This window comes from Amia ocellicauda, chromosome 11 (genome assembly GCF_036373705.1).
Source record: "Amia ocellicauda isolate fAmiCal2 chromosome 11, fAmiCal2.hap1, whole genome shotgun sequence".
NCBI lineage: Eukaryota > Metazoa > Chordata > Actinopteri > Amiiformes > Amiidae > Amia > Amia ocellicauda.
In genome coordinates this window covers 33749811-33773824 of record NC_089860.1, presented here as the reverse complement: position 1 = coordinate 33773824, position 24014 = coordinate 33749811, and the positions used below count along the sequence as shown (strand labels likewise).

The following is a 24014-nucleotide window of genomic DNA, read 5'->3' as shown; positions in this document are numbered from 1 at the left end:
AAAGATAAGGGTGAGAGAATACTGGCAATTTTAGTCATGTTAAAATGGTAGCAGGGGGTTTGAAATCAGGGTAGTTGTAATTTAGCGGAGGCACAGGCTGGTGCAGCATTTGGTTTTGATTAGCTATGGAACACCTACATTCATAACCAGGCTGCTTCATGGTTACCCTCAACTGTTCAACTTTCTGTGTAAACAATTAAAGATGGAAATCCCTCCAGTTACCAAAATAATTACCATGCGGTTAGCACAATTTATTATAGCTGAGCCCGATATGAAGTAGCCTGAGTAAACACATGGTATTTTGGTTTTGTTCTTTTCCACGTATTTTTACCATTATATATGTGATTTTCTCCTTATTTATTTATTCTCTGCGCAACAATCAGCTTTATATCAGGAAACATGTAGCTCAGCATTTGTTAGGATTGCCACTTTGGCTTTGTGACGCTGAACACAAATGGGATCGCCCTATTTCTATTGTTTGTGTTGTTTTCTGGTGTTTGTATATGTATTTAAAGTGCAAACGTTACAGGGTAGAGACGTTTGTGGATGGGATAAAAATAGCACTTTTTGTTTGCGTATGATTTAATTTCTCACCAGCATTTTTTGGTGTTGCATATATTCCAATGATTATACAATTTAACAGGGAAGATTTATCCCATTTGTGCAATCGTTTCCTAGCATGAGTGACCATACAGTGAACTAAAGCAGTTCGGTCACATGACCCTTAAGTGTGCAGGTTGGAGTCAAATTTAGCCTTAATAGCCTGAAAAGACATCCAATCAGACTCTACATTGCATCCACCTGAAGCAAGATAATCCTCTGTCCGCTCTCATGACTTCCCATGAATTTGTAGCAAATCATTTTCAATTACTCCACAAGGTTGGGGCAATCCTACTCTAGAGGGGCTCTACTAATTTACCCCAGTGGAGGACCTCCTCGTAGAAGCCTGTTTTAAGCAACAGTGGGTATTTACAGAGTTGTGGTTTTCTGAGTTACACAAGAGGAGGTTGGGTTTTGTGTAGCACAAGACAGTTTGTCCTGAAACGCTGCACACGCCAGCAAGCAAATTAGAAACATTTAAAGGCAACGCAACAGGGTACAACAATAAAGGCACAGTCACCAGGGTTTGGCCGACAGACTCTTGAGTTTAACGATGTTTTCAAAGCTTGCCGTCGTTGCACTAATTACTTCCTGAGGAAAGACATGAGCCGTTCTGGACTCCGTCCCTTTGCGGTTGTGTTTGGTCGCATTCATTGATGAATTTGGAGGAGGGTATGTCAAGATGTGCTGGCTTAAAAATCTGGAAAATTCTTCTTCTTCTCTTCCTTCACGTAATGACATTGCTATCAAGCCGCACTTCCCACATTAAAGATATGTTTCTTCTGCGCTGTTGCTGGCTGTAACAGATTAGCTAAGAGCTAGGAGCATTCACAATCACACATCTCTGGCCGTCTTTGGAAATCAATGGCATCCGAACCATTTATATGCCGAGATCCACATTGTGATTCTTGGGGTTTCACAGAGCCCTTTCATCTCCGAAATGATGACAGTTTAATAATGCACTCCCCAGGACACTAACTTTCAGACAAGTTTCAGGAAATGGAGCATTTAGCCTAACTTTGAGAGAGGGTGCAGTTTTCTCACAGTCCTTTTTCACGCATGCAGTTCTGTTAAACCTCACAACCTCTCTAGGAGCCAGACCAGTCAAAGCCAGTGAAAACGAAAGACACAACTCTCATTGCTGGATATCGCCCACTGAGCAAATGGCATCACTGCACTCCACAGTTCTGTGGTTTTCATGGGTACAATCCTCTGGGTGACTTGACCCCTCTAGACATCTCTAGCCCCTTCATCTCTTCCTGCCTTTCCCTCCCCTCTCTCTACCATCACTCTCTGACGTCATCTCCGCTCCCTCTCCCCTTCCAGCCTCGTCTCCAATGCTCTCACTCTTGTATCTCCCATTGACCGCTGTTCCCATCTATCTGTCCCATCACCTCCTCCCTGGATTCTCTCTGCCTTCTCTCATCTCGTCCTGCTCGTCCCTCCACCCTGAAGCCCTGGATGTCCCCCATCCTCCACTCAGCCAGGTCCACTCTGTGTTCTGCTGAGAAGAAATGGAAGAGGTCCAATCTCCCGGCTGCCCAAGCCCTCTACCGCTCCCTTCTTCCTACATTATCCTCCTCACTCGCCTCAGCCAGTCCGTTCTCTACCTACAATAGCATCACCTCAGTCTCCTTGAACACAACGTGAAAGTTTCATATGAACCTTCAAGTCAAGAGGACACACACTCCAAACAAACCACATTGCTTCATTGTGACATATAAAGCAGTTCCTTCCATTCTTCTACGCAACTACAATGTTACAATTGGAACCAGTATAATAAAAAGGCCCCTTTTCCACGTAAAGATAATTTTATTGTATTTATCTATTTATTTTACCAATCAGATGACATATTCTGAAGCCCTCAGCCATGACTCCGCAGTGAGCCAGCTTGGCAGAGACTTGAAATGGTAAGCCACTGTTAGTTGTTAATGGCAATTCATTTCTATGACAGATCCATTGTAATCCATCTCTAAAGGAGACACACAGAAGGCCCCCGCTGCCAAGTTTTCACCCCGGGGAGCACTTACACGGAGTCGGCCGTTCTTTCCAGTGTCAGATATAAGATGCTTATGCATGCAAATATTATAAAATAGACTTTATTAAGGTCGTAATTTCTGTCAAAGTCTATAAGCCAACAGTAGTTAGGGCCATTGCGATACCTCCTGGGCAAACTGCAGCAGGGCCAGTTTTATGGGATTTGCAGCCTCAGTGAGAGATGGTTTGAGTTTAATGATGTTTAATGATAGGTTTATGACTCCAAATCGCACTGTTTAGAACAGTATGACATTAATGCCAGAATAAAATATATGTGTGTTCTCCGCATCCATCACGGAGAAGAAAACATAACGTTAACCAAGTGGCCAACAAAAAAAAGGTTCAAAATAGACGGGGGTTGGATGGGGGGGCTTCTAAACAGAAAATACGTTCTCAGTTGTAGTTCAGCTAATGGATAAAACATTGTCTTTTTACAACCGCAAGTCTAACGCTATTATCTAAAGTTGAAAATGTGATTTTCTGGTCAGTTGTTCCAATCAGAATGTGAAGTAGCTGTCAAAAAGGAAAGGGAAATAAATTATTGTGTCTGAGTTGCCGATTAATTCTTGAACTATCATTTGCATTTCCTACATAGTTTATTCTCAGAGTTACAGCTGGCACAGTTGTGCATGTTAACTGTTTCAATGGCATGAATGAAAAAACAGACTAAATTCTAAAGGAATTATTTGGAAAAAGCTTTGAAATACATTCATCAAGAAGGGTAATGACTTTCTGATGAAAGTACAAAAACAATTAACCTTGTGATAAGAAGAGAGCTCTAGAAATACATATTGCTCAATAAAATGTACTTACTTATGAGTGATACCTCTTCACAGTGTGTCTAATTCAGCCTTGGGAAAACTATAAAGGTTTCAGTTGATTAAACCGATTAAGACAGAGGGTTTGGCTTGTGTTTTCCACTCCACTGATTCCTATGGAGAGTAGAGATCAATGATAATTAATCACTAAATAACTTTGAGTCAGATGAGGGCTGGGAATACTTTCTACTGCAGCAGAAACTGAGAAACGGCTGACAGTCAGACTATTTTATTGGGGGATACCGGCACACTAGAGTTATTTCCTTAGAGACTATACTCCTTCCATCCAGATTTGAAATCCCACATAAGACATCCATGCAATTTACATTCGGGTTTCCGTATGTCTATCTAGTTTATTACAAACTGTACCACAACACAGTGATTTAGTTTTGTAGGAGTCCTTTGAAGGCACCCATAGCTCAAAATAACAGCACTGATATTGCAGGCTTGTCCTTTGTGTTGCTAGCACTTGGACCTGCTCTCCAAAGTGTTTTCTGTCAGGAGAGCATCTCTGTACTCTTCACGTGATCAGTCCTATAGGACATGGTTCATCCTTTACCAATTCTATACGTTTGTCATCACTTAATGATTAACAGTTCCCCTTTCTACTCAACCTATGTGGTCCAACCAGCGATCCATCACTCCCAATGTATATAATTTGCCACAGATTCACCTGAAAGACTGATTCTCATGATAGAAACACTGCGAGGAGTTTCCCAGTCTCAAAGGAATTTCCTGTCGAAATCCAACAATAACAACTCCTAGTTTTGGACGCAGATACGTAACAGATATGAGAGACCAATGAAATGATGGACGTACGGAAATGAGACCACTGTGTCAACTGTACGTCAGCTATAAGGATGTTGTATTCTGATTACGGACACATGGAATTGCAGATTTCCATTAGAAAGGCAAGTGGAAGCTGAAGTTTATGGTCATTTGAAGATGCAAGCGCATCCTATAATAAAGCTTATTACAGAAGTGATATTCTGAACTTTCAAATGTTTTTCGTTGAAACATGTGAAATGTTACACAGTTATGAATGTATTGATTTATGGGTCAGAAGTCCTCAATATTCCCTGTCCTGGTCACTAGTCAAAACCTGAATATTACAGTTGTGGCAATTACACGAAACGTCTGTACATACTGTGTACATACAGCTGATCACGCTACACACACACACACCCAGCTTTACAAACTCCCTCTCTCAAACCACTTCTCGTACGCTGGGTTCTCGGCATATAAGAAGGGTGATTTCCTTACTCTTGAACATTGCCTGGTCATGTTGACTCCCACAGTCTTCTGCCAAGTCAAAGAAACAGACTGGGTTGATATACGTGTAACTTAACAGACAGAACATGACATATTGTTCAAATAACTGTGATCAAATAATCCAGAGTTTATTTTGCTTGTAATCACACGGAACACTGCACAGAGCACATGTAAATAGACACAGTTGAAAGAAGGAAGCAGAGTCCAGTTTATACAGAGACCCTTCTCACCGCCGTAAAAAGAGTATTGTAGAGTTTGGGATGATATGTGGACTTTCTCTTTCACCGTTGTTTTTATAGTTTCAAAGGACAAAGACCAGCAGTCTTTATACAATGTGCTTTCTGTCCTGAAGCCAAAGAATAACGCTATGAGGTTTAGGGTGAGATCAAATCAAAATGTTGACCTCTGTTCTGTATTGCACTTGGATTTATTGTCAGAAGCCACATGTTTCTATTTATAAATCAAAACACGATCGGGTACAACTTCATCATCTGTGACTCGCAGGCAGGTCAAAGTTTTTAACTATACATTTTTATTATACATTTTTTGGCAGACACCCTTATCCAGGTTTGATGTTGCATGTTCATACATGTTGGACGGGGATTGATCCAAGAGTCCCCCACTAAAGCGAGGAGTCACTAGTCACTGATTCCAAGCTCCTATAAAAGACACGCTCTTTCCTCAATAAAACCACCATCTGAGCAAAATCATACACGGAATCCACAGATTTTTGTAATCATCAACCTGCAAAACAAAACAATTTCTCCAGCGTCTGCGCTCTCAGACTCGGTGATTATGTCCTTGGCACGAGATCACAAAACAATATCAAAAGGAAGATTACAGAAAAAGAGGAAAACAATTTGATATTCTGGTTGTTGGACTTATAAGGGCCCCCAGCGCTACATATCGGAGGGTGCTAGCGATTCAGTTTTGTGTGCACAGACAACTCTTCAGTAAAATAAGTGCTTTCTATTCTATTCTCAATAATACACTTGCACTTCCATTCGCCCCCTGTTGCCCTAGATTCCTTTCTGAGCTTGATGCTGGATTTCCAATACCTGAATTTGATTTCTACGAATCTTCCAGGCTAAAGGGATTAGTTTAATTTCTGGGTAGATGACACACTTTTGGAACTGTCCTGGAAGCATCTTTTTGAACCTCTTAAATTCAGGTTTATTGCTTCCTGTAAAGCAGAATGGATGTAATGCTTTTATTTGGTGCCGAGAGTGTAAAGATATTGATGTACCACCCGACACAGATCCATTAGCTGTTATCCAATAAAAGATTTCGCTGGGAAGTTTCTGGATGAATCCGGGGAGTTCATCGCAAGTGAAAGTCTCTGGCTCGGACGTCCCGTCGCTCTCGTAAACGTTTCTTCCCCCGAGGGATGACTGCAGAAATTGGAGGACTCTGCTTTGGGAATTACACCGCTGAGCTTTCCTCAAAAGGGGAACCAGATGTATGTTGGTTAAAAAGAAAAGATTACGCCATTGCACCGAAGGAAAAGAAGCAAAGAAAAAAAGCGAGACGTCAGCCCAGTGTGTATACAAGAACCTGCCTGATGATTTGTTTTACGCGCATTCTTGACATTTTTCGTGACGCATGTTGGCGTTCCAGATATGTGTGGGGAGACAGCCTGGCTTGAACACAGTGCTTGCATGGGGGCCTTAGGAACGATAAGCTACATCTAACACTTAATTTTTCTCTCTCTCTTGTTTGGGCTCATGTTCAGTAGGTCAGAGCTCAGACGGCAGCCGTGACGTTTAAACCTAAACAGGAACATGCCGCAGAGCGCTCTCACAATCCGGCGCTGGCCTCCTCCGTCCAAACCCTCTTATGTTGCACTTTGCTCCTTGGCTGCGCGGGGATGGGAACCAATACTTTTTCTTGGCACTTTCAGTCTCTCTTTCCTTTGTATTTATTTTTCTCAGGGCACCTCTCAGACCTTTGACATCCAAGGAAATATCTAGAGTTTGAATAAACAGTGTTGCAAAGATGGATTTGGTGGCAGGAAACGCAGACCGATGTTCAGCTCCAATGTTGAGTTATTATGGATTACACCTGATTGCTATTGACCAGAGAGAGAGAGGGCCAGGAACTGAAAACTGAAAGCCTGTTGTGTGTCATTAATAAAAAAACATATATACAGTATATTATTCATCCACGATGACTTACACATATCATAGGGCTGTTTATTATTCCTTTCTAGTCTGCACACATTTTATTTTAAAATATCACTTTTTTGTTGATGTATTATTTCACAGATCATTATCAAGTAAAGGGCCTGTGTTGTATTGTTTTTCACTTATTGGCTCTGGGTGAGTGACTGAAGAACACTGCCTGAATGAACCATAAACCCCATCGGCTCAGGGAACTGCATAGTCTTGGTACCCAAGTGGAAATTACACCAGAAGAAGATGCTTATATCCATATTAGCGTGAACTAAAGATAGCTTTAAATCACACTAAAAACATGCGACATCTTCCAAGGGTGTTGCGCTCACAACACATGAATTAGTATTTCGTATTGACAAACGTCTGCTGAAAATCCTGAACAGACAAGTAGATTGGCCTCTGAGAACAAGGAGCAAACAAAACTAATAATCTAACATCTGAAAGTACACGTCTGTAACGTCCATGTCCATATATAGATATAAAGATACACAAACACACACACACATATATATTTATTTATTTTTCTTTCTTTCGACAGGAAGACATTCCTTCCAATTGTGCACGATTCCGCACATCGCTGGGAAAACATAATGGGACAAACAGGCTGTTCTACAGACACGGTAATCCCCCGGGCCAATTGTGTTGTTTCGGACGGTGTTAATAGATCAGTGATAGTCTGCAACATTTGCAGAAATGCTAATCTTCTCAACAGAAGCACGTGACCGTTACCTCATGCCACGGCCAGGAAGCTGTACAGTGGAGATGTGCTTAGTAATACTGCTGGGGGGCGAGAGGCCGGCAGACCCTGACGATGTTTGTCAGAGCATGTCAGCTAGAAACAACAAACACAGCAGAAAGGCAGCACGAGGGCCGCAGCAGAGAGATGCAGCTGAAATGTGATTACATGACATGACAGGAACATTGTTAGTATATCAACCACCCCCCCAATGATTTTTGAACAGTTTCTGATTCTAAAATAAATAATTAAATAAATAAAACCATCTGTTACAATTGCAATTCCAAATATTTCTTTAAGAAACATTAAAACAAACAGACAAACATACAAATCAATACATTTATAGGAATAACAGTTGACAGTTATTATCCACTGGGCATATGTTTAGCGTAGCCTACTCTTTTTAAATACTGTAAATTCCTTGCATCAGCGTTTTTCTACCTTTTCTTCCACCTGACGTACAACGTTAGCTAATCACACGCAGCAGCAACGCCAGAGTGATTTATGAAATCGCCGCTCCATGGCCACAGACTATAACCAGAACGCTGAGTCTTTCTCTTTAACAGCTGAATTCGATTCCCCATCCCTCACCCAGAGCTCCTCTCCACACAAAAACAATTCCAGGAACGACACAATCCAATCGAAATAATCTCTGCACCAAACAGGACAGCATCTACCTTCCAATCTTGGGATAATAAACTGGATAGAGGAAGTAGGATATAAACCGATAAGAGGGGAAATCTTTTCTCCAGAGCAGATTGGTGGTGTCAGATCACAGGATAGAGACATCGACCACATAAACCACAGTAACACAGATCGAAGGCCCAAAAAAATTCGAAGAAATCTGCAAAAATGGAGAATAACAAAGTTTGGAGGGTGAACGTTTTGCTGTAGGACAGGTTGTATATTCTTTCATCAGTATTTTCATTGAGGGGATGCAAAAACATGCCGCATTACACCTTCTTTTGTTAAGTAACAAAATCAAAAAGGTAATTAAAAGAATAACCATGTCCGTGTTGCATGTCCGAACCATTGTTTCTTCAGTCAACAATGGTAAAATAATGAAAATATTCCTCCTAAGACTACGCACACACACACACTGCAGGGACTTCCTGGCATGGCTTACTGTAATTAACACAAATGGCTTGTCTGGTGCTATAATCTTGTGGTCATAAGAAAAATTGTTAATTTGGCATTTAGCAGCCAAAATGAGAATACAACATTAATCATTTTCTGACAGGTGCCTTTTTCAATCTCGCATAAGAGCCGAAACTTCTTTCAACGACGTAATTGTTAATTAATTTCACATTTTCCCACTAATGACATTATTTCGCCGTACTTGTTACTTACGGAGGATGCCAGACTTGATAGCGGTCTTCTTCCTTGTCCCCGGCTGCCCCCGACTGAAAACCAGGGAAGGTATTTTAATAAGCAAGGCATTCTGGCGTTCGTAGCGGTCAGGGACGCAGAGGGATTGTCCAGAGACTCAGGGGATCACAAGAATTGCAGCCCCCGAAAAAATAAGCAATTTTAAAGAACAGAGTTACGAAACTTCACTCTCATGTAATGTAATGTGTTTTGTTTCTATTCTCAAACCAGGTCATCTTATGCGTTGCTGGTTACAGATATAGGATAATCATAATACAAAAAATACAGCTATATCCTAAAACCAGCCAGAATATCTGCTTAGCATTGGGTATAGTTATTTGAACTATTAGCAACTGCTCTCATTTTCCAGCAAAGCAATTTCAATTTCGACTAAGAAGGATCATTTTCCAGAGACAGTTCAGCTGCGGTCAGATTTTAAATAAGATACTAAATTTAACACCCTCCTCAGGAATTGATCAAAATATAGATTTGAAGGGGTCTCGCTGTGCGGAATGCAAAAACAGCTTTGCAATATATGGCACACCCTTCTAACTGTGTTTAAAGATGACAAATAACGCAAACCACACAATCTGGTACGAAGACAAACTACTTTACCGCAATTTATCTTGCCACTTTAAACATCAGGCCAAATTCTATTGTGAATGCTTAAAGAAAAGCTCGCTTGTCATCCAAATAGATGTATGTGGATCATAAGAATGTTTTGGGAAACATTTTCTTTGAAATTCGTCCCAGCGCTCCAAGCGAAGGATTGATCGTAGTGGAAACAATGTGCCCAGGCTTCGGCTCTTGCCAACATGTGCCGGCCACATTTCCCTGGGTTTACCAGGGCCGATTGTGCAGAAGAAGTTCACGAGCAAGAGAGATTCAATCTCACACCGTAGATGCGATCGCTTTGTATTGCCCATGGAGCAGACAGAACACAAACACACAAACAAACACTAACAGCTGTGTGCGACAACTAGTAAACTGCGCTTCAGTTACAAGGAAGTAAAACTGTAAGAGATGCCAAGACAGCACCCGCTATAAAGCAACAGCCAATGAGACATGTTAGGACTGCATTAGCAATATATGATCATAGGTAAATCATCCGGAGCGCAGGTTTACCATAGGTTTGAGTTTTGGTGTCTCATAAATAACACACTGTATGACAAAAAAAACACAAGAAACTTTCCAGCGAAAAAGAAAAAGACAAGGAACAAATACTGCTGTATTTCCATTGGCAATATAATACATAGAATCCTTAATGAAAACGATTAAATACAATTATTTCAGGATAAAAAATTAAACATGAAGTAAACTGAAATACTGTATCAGGTACAGTGACAGGAAAACAGGGGAAAAACCTGACAAAAGTATAAAATGAGTGATAATGTCAGCAGACAAAACTGAAAACAAGTTCTAAGGCACTGAGCTTTATATTCACATTTTAAATAGAAAGGTATCATTTTTCATATGCATGCCATTTGCATTCCTTCACAAATCTACACCCTTTGTGTTTTAATCTGTTTAAACAACAGTCTTCAGGTTAGGACTGTGATCACAAGGCAGAGCAAACAATTGTCATAAAGAGACACTTCTTCGCTTCCTTCCATGTCACCCCCAGTCACGTCAATCATGCCGATCGCAACACGGCTGCTTTCCTCGGGCGCAGCTGTAAGTGCAGCTCAAACACATGTGAGTTGCGGCGCAGCTGCCCATCAGCAGCCCGGAGAGGAAAACAGGAAGCATCTTGCTAAAATTTCATCCAGTTAGGGTTTACCACAGCGAGGGCATGCAGAGGAGCATATGGTTGAACTGACTGAACTTTTAGACGATCATTGTTTCAGAAATATGAATTAAAAATGCACCAGTAAAGAAATAAAGAATTATGTTACTGAAGCTGCAACATCTGATAGAAGAGATTGCTGATAAACACCAGGAGAGCTGAGTGTTACGCCTGATGAGACTAGAGAAGGAGGTAAAAAAAAGACAAATAAATAAATAAATGCATGTCCTCTGAGGGTGCCAAAGAGCTCTGTGTGCTTGGTGCCAACAGGCTGCTCCGAGGACTTGACACAGTAATTGTTATAGCATGGTGCTATTCAAGGGCTTCTGTAATGCCAGCCAAATGAAGCTGAGTACAGACCAGGCATGGTGGCTCAAGCCTGCTCTAGCAGATACAGTAAAAACATGAAGAAAAGACTTTTCGACACAACTGCCAAAGGAGGACAGCAACGGCGTCGCAGACACCGATGGGTTTCCACTGTAAAGGTCCGCAGTTCACTTTGCCGATCTTTTGCTTGCATTTGAGAGTCTCTTACCAACTGAGACGTGTTTCCCTATACCTGAACGTTTCACACACGCGATTAGGAAGACGTTCCACTGGTTTAATTGATTACTAATTACAGGCCTGCAAGCATTACAGACAGTCATGCCATTTCTACAGCTAAGAGTCAATCTAGAGGTGAAGCAGGACACCGTTTCCTCAGGTGGACATTTCTGGCTTTGAGGCTAGTGCAGTAGTAACAGTGGGAGTTTCTTAAATGTCATGAGCTTTCTCGAAGTCTCACAATTGCTCAGGCCTTTCCCTAGTGTCACAGCTCTCCTTTTCTACGTGAGGGAAACTACACTGCCATTTGAGAACCACCGAGAATGGCTGAACGGCCACCGTTTAAGGAAACGCACTGCAGATTTCTGCGCCGCCTCGCCTCAGTGGGCCCATGGCGAATTCTTTAGTTTGAAGTATTTCGCTGCTGATATAACTACAGCTCTAAAAGCAACAACATACTGAAGCAGTAAAAACTATTTGTGTATCTGTGACTGTTTGCTTTGTTTTGTTTGTTTGTTGGTTTTAGTTTCGGGAGTTGAATGGAAACTGTTCTGTAATCTGTACCAAAAATGTTAACGTGAAAAAGAGCCCAGATATTGAATATGCAGATATAAAACCCATAAGCCAAGTTATAAGACACAATTAGGGGCAACCAAGGGCCATATCAAGCAAAACTGTTTTATAACTTGAAGGGTTATAGATGACAAAATATTTGTAATTGTTAAACATTGTAAAACAAGTTAAACAAACAAAAAAACAGCCAAACAAAAGAAAACAAGATAAACACTGACCAATATACACAACTCTTTCACTGCTACAGCATGTTATTGATTTTATACTGAAGTTACATCAGCAGTTCTGAAGTCCTCAAACCACATATTGGATTAAATTAAATCAGGAACAAAACAGCCATAGACACACACAGCCTTGGGGTCCTTCCCTACATGCAAAGCCCCCACTGGAGCCTAAACATTTCGATACACTTTTCACCGTCTCACTATCTCCAGACTCTATACAATGGGAAATTAATGTGGTCCTACGTTTGCAAGCGATGCATCAGTTAAATTGCAACAAATCTAACAGATTCACCTAAAAGACAAATGATCACGCTAGGAAAAACTCTGGGGAGGTTTTCAGGCTTAAAGGAATTTCCTGTCCGAGTCTCGGCTAAGGATATAAACCGCATATTGATAAGCGACAGATGAATGAAAAGCAGAACATGAAGGTTTCTACCGTCTCTGGTCCATATACTAAATGTTGGATCTGTGTCATTGTGGATTCTAATTACAGAAACAAATTAACATGTTTACCTTTCTTTTTCTATTTAGTATATGCATGTTACAGCTAACATAGTTACAACTACAATTGCTAAGAATATAATATCTGTCGGAGGTCCTCAATTTTCCTGCTAGGTTTTCTTTATTTAAATATTCTTAAAATAAATCTATTAGTTCCACAGGTTTCCTTCTTCCTCCATTAAACATGTGGTATTGCATGGCACAGACTACTTTGTTATACCCATTCAAATGAATGATATATTAAGTATTTTTACCTCATAAAAGGATTTATTACGGATGCAATTCCAATTCTGCACAAAAGGGAAAGATTTAAGATTTATTTTTAAAATGAGGACAAGCAAATGGATTATTATTGTCTCATGTTGAGAAAAATTATCCTTTGTTTTACATTCCAAGGCAATGCATTAAGATAACAGATAGCATAAACGCTGGCATCGGTCTCTCGGGACATGTTGAAATATTTTGTTTTGTAAGATGCAATTTGAAACAGGTGGACGGTGGGCGAGCTGTAAGGCTCGACGAAGACCTCGCCCTGATTAAAGAAAAAGACATTGCATTCTTCCTTCGTTGTGGAACAGAAAAATATGAATCCAGGCTCGTTGCTACCCGTGACAGGGCCTGTGGGGTCAACCCCGGTACTCAGTTTGTTTGTGTTTTGTTTTGGTTGCGGCTGGTTATTGCTTTTGGAAGTTAACCGTGGCATTTTGCTGGAACTAAATCACTGCATCTGTGTATATAAAATAACACTTTGCTTTTCCTACTTATAGGAAGCAGATCATAACGAACTAAATCATAAAAATCCTGGCCAAGGGTTCAGGGGTTCTTGTGGAATAAATTGTCACTCTTTTTCCGTTGTTGTGTTGGGAAGTATGGCGATTTACGCGAATCGCAGCCCCACCTGTTTTTCTGAGCTGAAAATGTGTTTGAACACCAGTTTGGATGATCTTTTTACCTTTATTTTTGTCAAGAAACATCCTATTTGCAGGCAGAGAGGGCATTTGGCCTGGTCCTGGAAAGACCCAATTTAGATGTATAGGTCACCCTAGAAAACACATAGAAAACCCTAGAAACTCTGGCGCTGGCGCCTGGAGGTCTGTAGAGTATTGTGTGTTTGTTCTGCATAATCTTTAAATGTCCACATTTACAAAGAAGCACCTGTCTAATCTGTATAAACTGGTGATTGTAGAAGGGGGTGGCTCAACTGATGGACACACCGTAATTATGTGACTTCAAATACACCATTTAGCCTTCCATCTGAAGGTCAAAGTGCTATGAAATCATTTTGGCATACCAGACATTATTGTCATAATGCTTTCTTTCGCATTCCAACATAAGCCATTTATTTTCTTTCCTTTTTCAAGTAGATATTCCCCTGGTTTACCTGTTTACTGTAATCAGATTGAGTCGAGCTCATACCCACAGTCAAGTAAGGTAATCGGTTCTTTTGTATTCAGTCGATGAGCAATCTTGGTAACTGTACAGCAGCTGTCAGTGTATGTGACCCAGAATGCATCACAGCAAAAACGAGACACATTATACGAAGCATAAACATACAGTAGTGTAAACCAACTCTCATTCCTACTAGATTTCCAAACTGAATATGTATAATGTACGACCTACATTCTCAACCAATTCATAAGGGAACTTCATTGTTTAAGATAGGATCTGGGATCAATTAGCCAGTAAAACCCAAAGAGGGGCAGAATGGTGCCTTGTTGGCACCCTTTCTTATGTTCTTATGTTGTAATTATGACTTATTTGTCATAGATTTTAAATTAATTAAAATTACAATAAATAAACAAAGTAAAGCAAAAAAGAGGTATTGGAAACCATATGAACCATAGAAATGCATGCAACGGTAAAACCATTGCAAAACCATGGGACAGCTGCCAAATAGCCCCTGCGAAATGACTGTGGGAAACTTTCAGCTGGACTGTTTTGTCTCTTCAGTTGAAATGCATCCCTTATGCACAATCCAATCTGCCAGAGAAACACAGTGAAGTGCAGAACACCTGAGGAGCCAAGAATGAAGAAACACTTGGACGTGTTGTACTCTGATGGGCTATTTTAGTTGCTGGTATGTAAAACAAGACCTCTCTGGGCAGGTCTGTTGACAGGTTGAATGAATCAATGCCCATAAGAGCTCAGTGTAACCCCATTGATCATAAACAGATAGACTCAGAATTTCCATCTGATACACCCTGGCAGGAAGAGAAGTCCCTCATCCAACCAACCAGTCCAGTTTCAGACGAATATCACAATACACATCCAATTTGTTTTTTAACATTTTTATTCTAATAATTTCTCCTTCTTGGATTAAAGTAATTCTTATAACAAAACAGGGCTGGCAATGACAAATGAAATCCTCCCACGAATAAACTCTTGATAATTATTTCCCTGGCCCTTATGAGAGATCTGTGGTATATCATCATATACAGTAGGTGCAGTCAAGGGCTGATGTTTTAAGAACATAAGGACATAAGAACATCAAGTGTCCAATCGAGAGGAGGCCATTCGCCCCATCGTGCTCGTTTGGTGTCCATTAATAACTAAGTGATCCAAGGATCCTATCCAGTCTGTTTTTGAATGTTCCCACATTGTCTCTTCAGCCACATCGCTGGGGAGTTTGTTCAGATTGTGACGCCTCTCTGTGTGAAGAAGTGTCTCCTGTTTTCTGTCTTGAATGCCTTGAAGCCCAATTTCCATTTGTGTCCCCGGGTGCGTGTGTCCCTGCTGATCTGGAAAAGCTCCTCTGGTTTGATGTGGTCGATGCCTTTCATGATTTTGAAGACTTGAATCAAGTCCCCACGTAGTCTCCTCTGTTCCAGGGTGAAAAGGTTCAGTTCCTCAGTCTCTCAGTAGGACATTCCCTTCAGACCTGGAATAAGTCTGGTTGCTCTCCTCTGAACTGCCTCTAGAGCAGCGATATCTTTCTTGAAGTGTGGAGCCCAGAACTGTCCACAGTATCCAGATGAGCTCTAACTAGTGCATTGTACAGTCTGAACATTTTGTCTTCATCTTACAAAAAGTTAAATCCAAGACCTCTCAAGTCTGGTAGCTATAGATGGTTCGTTGCAAGGAGGTCTTTTTTCTGTTTGCTTCCAAAAGAGTCAACAGGGGAGGAGATGAGAAACGCACACAAAAAAACTAGGCAACCAAATGGTAAATCAGTTAGGCAGATGCAGCTTCGTTTAGGGTCTCAGGTATACCATTCATGCATGTTCGATCGGAATTGTGCACATCAGATTGCCGAGAGCTTTCCAGGAGGCACAAGGCTGGAGAGCTCTACTGAACATCAGGTGCGTCAGAAGACGGCTCTGGTCTGATTAATATCTATTGGGCAGAACCAACGTGTCACGGGAATGTGAATCCCAGAGAGGTAGAGATTTATACTCCAACCATCGTTAAAATCATTCCCATAACGCTGTCCTACTAAGTTTCTTTTTTCCATCCCGTGCACCTCTTCTGTGTTATCACTGGACAAGTTTTTCACATCCTACGTGTGACGCATAACGCAATGTTATGCCTTTCAATTTCAAGAAGAAGGTGCTGAATTGGCATTGGATTAACTCTAAAACTAAAATCACTGGATTCTGTTAAAGGAGACATCCTAAGATTTGGGGTGCTTTTGAGCAAAAAGCTATTAAAGGGATTGGTCAGAAGAGAACTCAGAATTGCTCTATCCTCCTTCTTATAGGGTTATTCTGCCTGCAAAACGATTTCTACAACACCAAATCCCCCAAAGACTAAGATGATTATCTTTTTAACATGCTATTTTCTTCGGTTTCAGAAAAGTCTTTGTACGCGCTATGTTTTGCTACGTGACACACAGGAAATGCTAGCAACAACAGAGATTCAAAGGCTGGGATATAATTCAAATCTGCACACAGATGATAGAGAAACAACAAACAATATATTTTTCGAAATATAAAATATAATTTTTGAGCATCAGGTCTAATTAAAGACAGTGGCATTGTAAGTGTTGTGTGCTGAAAGATGTGTGGGAACGCTTTATGTATGTATGGGTTTACTGATGATTTAGGCCACTTCCTGTTGCATGTAAGTTGGTGTCTCTGTTATTGTTTACAAATTTCGCCACTGACAGATGTGGTCGAGTCAGTGAGTTACATCTGAGACGTGTGGTCACCGTGACATACATTTCATATTGAACAGAGGAACAGTAACTGTTAAACCGAGACCTTGTCGACTGAAATCGCAACGCTGTTTTGCTGTAGATGCAGCTCAAAATTACCCGTTTCTGATGCAGTAGTTTAGAGCTCGTCCAAAACATGGCTGTGGTTTGTGGAGCCCAAGTGCTGACAAACACTTTCACTTGAACTCCTGCTACGAGAGAGAAGAGTGATGGCTGTGTTTTAAAAGAAAAACAAACGGACCAACTGCGGCAGGACTTCCATTGTCTGAGACATTTCCCCCTCTGTCGATGTCCTTCCTTCCAGATATCCCCAAAGCTTACAATATGATCAAGCTAGGATCAATTAAGGCCCAAACTGGAGCTCGTGCCTGGCCACCTCGGATTCAGACAGAGAAATTCACCCAGGTGTTCTCAGGGCCGCAGAGTAGGAAAAATGCTAGAAACTAGCTGCAATAACATTAAACATGTATGGAGTAATGGAGTAATTAATTTGAGGAACAACTTACCATCTCTCCAGTGCTGGCTGCCCGTCTCGGCACCGGCACGTTTCCAAGCAGGGCTCAAGGTGTCCAGGTTACCTAGATAAACAGAAACACTCTTTGAGATGCGCATTTAGCAAAACATTCAAGTCAAACGTTGTCGAAGGCAAGGACCCAAACCAGCTCAATTACACGGTGGGGGAGCTGTGGCCTGAGCTGAGCGAAGAAAGCTCACTGTTCAGGGTCCTGAAAGGATAGTGAAGGTGAGAGGATGGGTATGGATGAGGGGAGTCCCATCCTTCCTACCTTTGAGATGTAAATGACTACAGAAATGCCTTTTTATTATTATTAATATTATTAAATAAGCTGCACATTAACTATAAAAGAGGCTTCAAGCACGGTTGTCTCTGGCGCAGCTTTCAAAATTGTGTTCAAAATGTTCTGCACCATGTAGAAGATAAAATAATAAGAGGAATGATTGATTTGAAGGGTGACGGGCAGAGACATCATTTGGGGGCTCTGAATTCCTCATCTTAACCTGGTTCCTTCCTTGTTTGTGTAAACATGCATAGAAAAAAAACAAGAACGAAAAGCATCTGTAATGGAGCAAGAATGTACTGAGGCTAAACAATCCTGGATTTCTGACTTTCTTTCCTTTTTTCTTTCAGCGAGCGCTCCAGCTGCCTGCTGTGCTTCTTCCCTCGACTTCTGGGAGAGACTCCTGCCTTGGACTCCGCCTGTGGTTTCGTGTGCGCTTCAAGTTTTTGGAGATTGTTTCCTGGCTAATTCTGGAGGTATTTTGTGGTTCGAAATTGATAATAAATATGGGTTGTTAACATGTCTCGTTGGCCGTATTTACCCTCTGTTGAACTCATTAAAAAAAAAAAAATCCCCTTTGTTTGCATGGGCCCTTTTCTTGTTGTTGTTTTATTGGTATCAAATGCGCAGGACGTCATTTCACAATATTCCCTTTTGTTTCTCGGCATCGCATGCTAAGCCGTCCCTGCAAAAAGCCCTGTCTCGAGCCAGGAGGTCGACATTGCGTGCGTACGCTGCTTTTTGGGGCGGTGGGGGGGTTCTCAACTAACATGCACCCAAGGTGGAACAGACAAAGTTTAACAGCGGCCACACAGCGGCATCCCCCCAAGAGGAGACCGCCAGGGGAAAGTATTATGTTTCAATCATTCCTATCTGCGACTAGACATTGCATTACCTCTAGGTCATATGTCTCTAAGCTGGTATTATTATTTCAGGATCTGTACTGAGCTTTAAGGCAAGTGGAAGAGAAGGAACACAACAGAAGAAAAGAAGACAATCCTTGTTTCCCCCAGAGACCAGCACACACCACATTTCAACAGCAGTACAGCTCTCCCAACTGTCCGTTTCAATAATTAGAACGAACGAATGAGGATTCATGCTTTGTTACTCCTCTTCAGAAGAGACCCGATTCCAGTTTCAAGTCACACTCTTGGGCCCAAGCAGTTCCAGATGTCGCTAATAGAGACTTAGGAACCCGGCCCTCGTGTCAGGTTCTCCTCAAACCTTCCTTCACCCTCCGTGTTTAGCATTCAAAATGTAATGAACCAAACGGATCTGTTTAGGACTGTGCGTAATTTATGTGACACTTCGTGGGCATGCTCGCCGTATCCCAGCAGACTGCTCCTAAATGTACAGTAATTTTATCTGCGTCTTTCAGTTATCAGAGAAGTGTGTGTCCCAGGCTTTTAAACGAGCTTTCGACTCTCATTAAGGTTTGCGTCTGATGCCTTCTGTGTTGTAATCAGATATCTTGGCATGGCAATTATGCAACTGCGCGCAAGAAGGGGAATTAAAACAAACAGACAGATGGACAGATAGATGCTAACAGTTTCCTGGAGGATATGGGACTGGACTTTTGTTTCTAATTTTCATGCATTTCATTAGTAAGTGTCAAATATGGACCTATTTATGTATTTATTTCTTTAACAAGGATCATTTCAAAAATACAATCTAATGTTGATTTTTGTTTTGCCCCGCACATCCTGTAAAGTACCTACTGCTCTAATAAGGATGAGTCACCTAAAAGCCAAAAAGGCTTCCCATTCAACCTTCAGACATTCAAGTGCGTACTACAGACTCCAGCGCACCTCCAAGTGCGCTTCAAAGGTGTTATAAAACGCTGTGAGCCTAATGAGGAAGGAAATGAGAACAGAACTGGGCTGCCAGGGTGTTCCTGACACCAATAAAACAGTTTCCACAAGAACAGTCTATGGCAGAGGTGTCCAACTACCGTCCTCAGGGCAGCAATATCTTTTGTTCTTCACTCCACCTACAGCAACTGTGTAACTGATCTTGACGGACTAACAGGAGACCTCTGAACCTGGCCCCTGGACTGGAGTGGATCGCCATTGGTCCATAGCGTGCATTTTGTTCTAGTGGCTGGTATCTTGCGGTGTGTTAAACATGAGGAAGTGCGAGAGGGGAGGAGGTTGTTCAAACACATGTTGTTCAAACGCCACATTATCTCATAAATTTAAGTTGAATGGCCCAGAATACAAAAGCTATTCCGGTAATGGTTTATATTTATTTATTTCCATTGTCTTTCTCAGTCAAACTAGAGGTTCTTAGGCCATTAAAGAGAGAAACGTACGTATAAGTAATATAGTTCCTAACCTGACAGAATATGAAACATTACGAACACAGCATCACACGACAGGTACACTACGGATTTTTCCATCCGAATGAAATAGAGAAACAGCTGTTGCGTGACAAATGGCTTACACAGATCAGGGGAAGTCAGACTGCACTGGATGAATTCATCTTTATGTTCCTCCTGCATTCACTTCAGTTGAACAGATATCATTAGACACAAATGCCAGATGCTCAGCGCCAGGTCTTATATCTTTCTTTTCCTTTTTTTAAATGGCCTCTCAGAAAAAATGAGCCCGGGACTGGATTGATTTGGAAATGTATCACCTATTCAATCATGTGACACCAGAGATGTAAAAGCTTGGAATGGATTGGTTTTAACCATCTTTTCCTCCCGTCCCCTCCTCCCACTCTTTGCGTACAGCACCATCACTTTACGGAGGCCAGAGTTTTTAAAAACCTAAAATCTTTCAAATTTCAATTCATTGGAAGGATTAGCGCTCACATGTAAATTTAACAAATATAGATTAATTCAAAAATACACAAACGTACACAATCTGTATTTAATAAGGCTAAAAAGGCAGATGTTTTACTGTCTCTGGGGGTTCATTCTTCAAACTATAATTCTGCCCGGGATAATATGTTTTCTAGATTACTGAATTCTTTGTTTTTATATGTATATTTACAATAACCAGTGATGTCATCAGTATCACATAATGGAATGATCACTTAATGACATCACAATCCAACATGATTTTGCGTTCAGTATGTGTCAGTCTGAAGTACGGATAATTCGATTTATGATCTCTTAAATACTGTGCAGATGTTTTTATCTTTCTAGCCTTTCTCAGTTTTTACAGTGAAAGATCCTTTAATCGCTTGTAAACCACCACTCTGGGCCCCAGTGGGAATGGACATTTCTCCAGATTCATTAACAAAAGCTGAGGAGAGTCCAGTTACATTTACCTCCGTTGTTGAGCTTTTGTTCTCAGCGCTTTCCCTGCTTCCCCTGCTCCTGTTTTTCATTGTTGGCTACAGTTTAGCTAAGGAATGGTTAAACCCCAAGGTAGTTTTTCAAATGGTGCTGTGTAGCTTTTAAATATATAATATGAAATAACACATTAGTTCAAAACTATGGCATCATATTTTACTTTTTTTACGCAGTTTTAAAGTGAGTCGAAAAAAAATAAAAAATAGTATATATATATATATGTGTCTACCATTCACTGCTTTACCTCAATCTGGCAACATTATAGCCATACATTTAAAAGTCCAAGTGCAGGTGAGAGGCTATACTGTGTGATTTACATTTCCCTGGGGCACACTTAAAATCAGATTTGCTAGATTATTATTATTTTTACTCTTTTCTTGAAAGACTCAAAAATCTGACAGTCCAGTTCCATATTCTTATAAACTAGCCAAAACATAGAAAAACAACACTTTAGTGAAAAAACTGTATATTCAAAAGCCTGTATTTCAACAAATACACATTTGAAATGTCTTTGAAGCTGGCGCCACTGCTTCAAAGACATTTCAAATGTGTATTTGTTGAAATCGCTAAATAATCACTCCTTCTCCAGAGTTCATACCAACAATAATAATTATTATGGCACCTGGCACATTTTGTAATGAATAGAAATGCCAACTGGATCAATAGAAAACTGCTGCTCTTTAAATTTGTTTAACTAAACATTTAGTTTAATGGATAGTTCGTTACAATGAATCAAACTCTCAGGCAATCCAGCTGGTACATTGTTTCAGGACCGTTCAAGTTGAATTGAAATACTGATACTGTGCGAGCTCAGAAATCAGAGTGGAGGGTAGGTCCTATTTGCCATTTTGAATTCTGATGATAGACCAAAGTTGTTCTTTCAACACTAAATGCAGATGAAAACATAGACTAACATATTTAAATGTTGCCCCCCAAAGGTTTTGCTGAATTGGCTTCACTGATTCAGAAGGGGTTGAATAGAGTCCCCCCAAGGAGTTGACTATTCTTCGCCAGTCTGATCCTTCCTTCGCCTGCCCATATAGCAACATGTAAGCTACACGTTTTCCGAGTGTGAAAGCAAGTGGCCTGGTCTTCACCACAATTCTCGGTGGCAATCGCACTGCCAAAGACACACAAGGGGTGTGTCAATAAACAGCATTAGGATTATTAACACAATAATTGTTAGTTAGCTGTGACATATATGTGTGTGTGTGTGTGTGTGTGTGTGTGTAAAACTTTACAGTCCTCTCTGCCTCCCCTGACCAACATGGTGATTTCATTACACAGAGCCTCATTCCCCATCCTCTACCCAACAGCTCTGCGCAGATCTGTCTTCAACAGCAGATGTTTGGGAAGCATCACTGTTATTAATCATGAAGCCCTTGAGGTAAAATAAAGCACTGAGAGCTCCATTCATGAAATACAGGACTGCCTGCGATACAGTCGACAGGGTGCTTTGATTCTTAATCACTGCAGTCAATTTGGGGAAGTTTTTAGCTCATATGTTTTTTATATCAGGAAGACAGAGGCTGCTGTGCCGCGTCGCTCTGAGAGAGGTGGGGGGGGGGGGGTAGCAGAGAATCTGCTCACGAACGCCATGTTGGCTTTACAAGTCATAGCCCCACCGAGCAGGAGGACCGGGGAGCTCGATCACAATTTGCAAAGGACGGCAGCACGCCTAGAGGAATGCTGGCTGCCCTGAGGTCTGGTGGCGTGGCGGCTCACCTGACACACACAGCTGCCCGGCAGGATGTACGGAAGATCACCTTCACTGGAGTGGTAAATGAAGGCTTGGACCTGCCAACGGATCACAAACGAAAAACGTGTACCCTATCTGTACCTTGTACCCATCCATCTACCATCAACAACCACTTCTTGGTCAAGGTTAGCTGCAGCCTAACCTGGCGGGCACGGGGTGCAACTCCGCCTATGCCATGATTTTGATAATGTTAAAACAGGAATAGTTAGACCTCACAGACTCCTTTAAAGCTAAAGTTCATCACAAAAAATAACTGTACAGAAGGAATAAAATACTTTGCAAAGACAAGTTTTCCCTGAGGCACGAATTTCATAAGAAAAGTTTGATGGTGGATTATTAGCGTAAAACAAAACAACTCACTGTGACCTACATTCATGTTTTTTAACACAATATATATGAAGGGATGTAATGTAATAAATGCATCTGTAATAACAGTTAGTTTATTACACATTGTTATTTCCAATCCCTCAGTGCTAGACTTCATTGTTAGTGCGGCTGATGGCACTGCAGACTGCGTGTTGGGAAGTGGCCATGTTTTCTTGGCAGTCGCTGGTGTGTTTGTGAGCTCCGTGTGTGACTAAGTGAACCACAGAGTCCCGTTTGAGAGCCAGACGGTCTCAAACACAGTGACTTGGTGTAAATCCTACTTAATTAAGAGAATAAAAGAGAAAGAGAGTACATTAAATAATACCACAGTTTCCGTTCTCTGCAATGTTTTCTCTCATTAGTTTACTGTTTATTATGATTGACTGCGTTCATCATGGACCATATAATATTGGGGCTCTGGGGACAAGCCATGGTTGACTGACAAGTCAACCATGGCTTGTCCCAGAGCACCAATATTATAATCCTTTAGATATGTTGTTATTGAATAAGAAAAAATAAACAAAGACTTGCATCCTGCTGTATTATTGTAGCACAGCCTTTCACAGTTATTTTTAGTTTAAAAAATCATGGGCTAACTCTCCATATGGCTTTTAAAGATTTTAAGACTTCTTGGTCGAACTAAATAAACATTCAATCTCTACTCTTCTCTCAAAGCATAATGCAAACCAGGGATCGGCATCGTATCCGGTCCATGGTTAGAAAACTGAGGTCCGTGAAAAATAACATGACTTGCGAACTGTTACGTTTAACCAATGAAACCTAATATTATGATTGCGAAGCAAAGGTGCTAAATTTGGCTTCTACTTCTCACCGTAGACCTATGACACCAAGTTTGATGACACTGAAGCTTTGGGTAACTTTGTTTGTTTTTTTTTAACTAAAAATCTTGGCATCGAATTCAAAGAAAAGATTGTTAAACCCAGCTTGGGAAATGGAATATTTAATTTTCGAAAGACCCACAGATTGTTTTATGGAGTGTGCAAGA

General features: G+C 41.0%; 1 long non-coding RNA gene across 1 annotated transcript in view; it reads left to right on the top strand.

Annotated features, from left to right (window-relative positions):
• The window catches only part of LOC136763518 (uncharacterized), a 32251-nt gene extending 14149 nt beyond the window's left edge, over positions 1 to 18102 (top strand). The window contains exons 3-4 of the long non-coding RNA XR_010820988.1: positions 7440 to 7521; positions 17933 to 18102. This is a non-coding gene — a long non-coding RNA (uncharacterized LOC136763518). The remainder of the gene's footprint in view (positions 1 to 7439; positions 7522 to 17932) is intronic.
• The last annotated feature ends 5912 nt before the right edge of the window (positions 18103 to 24014 follow it).